This window comes from Egretta garzetta, unplaced genomic scaffold (genome assembly GCF_000687185.1).
Source record: "Egretta garzetta isolate BGI_Z169 unplaced genomic scaffold, ASM68718v1 scaffold553, whole genome shotgun sequence".
In the NCBI taxonomy this organism is placed as follows: domain Eukaryota; kingdom Metazoa; phylum Chordata; class Aves; order Pelecaniformes; family Ardeidae; genus Egretta; species Egretta garzetta.
The window spans coordinates 379192-381877 of record NW_009259328.1 but is presented as its reverse complement, the minus strand read 5'-3'; positions in this window follow the sequence as shown (position 1 = coordinate 381877).

Genomic DNA, 2686 nt, shown 5'->3' with positions numbered 1-2686 from the left:
GCTCGTGCCTGGCAAGAGCTGTATCCCGGTCCAGCCAGACTGCCCGAAGTCTGCTCAAGGGGCTGGTGGTCACACACTGGGGTGCATTCCCTGGGAGCAGAGAGAGCTCAACTCTCCCAGCTGCCTTGGACTCTCTCGTAGAGTCAAACAAAGGTGTTTGGAACAGGCCTGCCACTTCCCAGTGCCGCGGACAACTGCACTTCGTGGAGTAGCAAAAGCTGCCTTGTAAGTTCCTGCAAAGAGGCTGCAGAGGTCTTGTATCAGGATTGGTGTGGCCAGCAGGAGCAGGGCAGTGACTGTGCCCCTGTCCTGGGCACTGGTGAGGATGCCCCTTGAATGCTGGGTTCAGCATTGGACCCCTCACTCCCAGAAGGACATGGAGGGGCTGGAGCGTGTCCAGAGAAGGGCACCGGAGCTGGGGAGGGGTCTGGAGCCCAAGGCTGCTGGGGAGCATCTGGGGGAGCTGGGGGTGTTCAGCCTGGAGAAGAGGAGGCTGAGGGGAGCCCTTATCACTCCCTACAACTGCCTGACAGGAGTGGGGAGCTGGGGGGGGCGTTGGGCTCTGCTCCCATGTAGTGGGTGATGGGACGAGGGGAAATGGCCTCAAGTGGTGCCAGGGCAGGTTTAGATTGGACATTGGGAAAAATTTCTTCCCCAAAAGGGTTGTTAAGCGCTGGAAGGGGCTCCCCAGGGAAGTGGTGGAGTCCCCACCCCTGGAGGGATTTAAAAGCCAGGCAGAGGAGGTGCTTAGGGCCAGGGTTTAGTGGTGGGATGGCAGGGTTAGGGGAAGGGTTGGCCTTGGTGACCTTAAAGGGCTTTCCCAACCCAAACGATCCTGTGATTCCACATGAAGAGTCGAGAGAGCTGTATTTTCACCTGCAGACACCTTATGAACCAGGACTTCTGGGACTTCTTTTTAACCCTTTTACGAACAGAGTTTCAAGCTCATTTCTATCACCACAGGCATTTTCCTGATTTCTACTTTTCTGTCATTAATTTCTAATTGTTGTTCCAAGTTTTGCGTTAACTTACCAATCCGCCTGTAACTTATTGCTGTACTCTGAAAAGAGAAATAGAATAATCTAGCATAATGCCTCATATTGATTTTATTATGCAGAGATTAGAAAGTAAAAAATATATAGTGTGAAAAAGGCAGGTGATGTATATGCACTGTGAACAGGTAAAAGTTAGTTATGGTAGACCGCTGGGAAGACCACAAGGTTGGAAGGACCATTTACGGTCTGCAACGTTTTAAACAGTGATTAAAATGTTGGAGAAACTTTGCCAAATGAGACAAACCACCCCCCTGGAATCTGCACAGGAATGCTATTTTATGTATGTTTCACCTGCGCACGCACACGTGCACACTCACATCAAGGCCACAAATTTTTTAGGAATAGCGTAAGAGAAAGTCATTGATTAGTCCAGTCAATTATTTATCTTCATTTTCTGAGGTGGCTTTGCCGTTTTCCGCTCCTGCGGAACCCTAAAGACAACAATTTGCTCAGCCTTGACCTATCCCATACCCCTGCGTGGCATTAAACAGCCGACTTGGTGAGGTTGAATTGGACAAAACATCTCTAGCTTCAGCATCAGATATAAAAAAAAGCAAAAAATGAAGCCTAAAGAGCTCCCCGTGATTCATGTGCCAAGTCACCATAGCCGGGAATATGGACTGAAACTCTGAAGCAAATCTAAAATGACCTCCCGGTTGTTTCGGCGTTTGGAGGTTTGCTTTGGGGGTAGGTTTACTCTTTGGAGAGCAGGTTTAGTTTCAGGATGAGACTCCTGAGACTGTTGGTGCCCATTTCTGCTCAAGGACTACTGAACCAACGGGACTGATTGTGCTAGGAGCAACAAAAAAAGCACCGAACCCCACCTCCACCACGTGTCCCTGAGGCCTTTTCAGCAGCAGCACTAACACTCACCTGCAGTGTTTCGGTGGTTGTTTTGGATTGCCCTGGCCCTCGGGAGCCCAAGTGGCAGATCAGGATGTTGTTGTATGGAGCTATATATGGGGCAAAAAAATAAAAGCCTTCATTCAGAAATCTGCACAGGCAAAATACATGCTTTGGTGACTGGCTGCAATGGTGGGAACGTTCTGATGCTTGGGAAATTTCTGCCTGATGTGTGAAGGGGACAGTGCAGTGAGCATGGCCACTTTTCCTTGCAGAACTGGTAAAACTGAGGTTATATGGCTGCTTCATGCAAGCCCAGCCCACCCTGCCTAAACCACTGGCCCCTAAAGCTTGCAAGAGTTAGGTGAACACCTCTGTACTGGCTGCAGGAGTGCATCGCGGACAGGGCACGCCAGTTCTGCAGAGTCCCCTGGCTGTTACCCGCCTGTCCCCACTGCTTCCCCACACACGCACCGGCCGCGGTGCCACGTCTGGGGCTGGGCCCACTGTCAGTGTCAACATAAAACATTCCTTGCTGATCTAAGGAGGTGATAGACAAATGCAAAATGGAATAACACCTTCTTGCCTCTCTCTTAATGGCACTTTCCTCTTTTGGGGGGTTCCCTCCCACCCAGAGGATTTGTCCTACACCTTACATTTACTTCTTATGAATATATGCTGCCTTATAGCGACCTGTAGGGGGTGCGGGCTCTGGCCCACTGGCTCGTGCCTGGCGCTGGGCGTGCTGTGGGGCTGCTCCATTGCACTTGAGGAAAAGACCCCAAAGG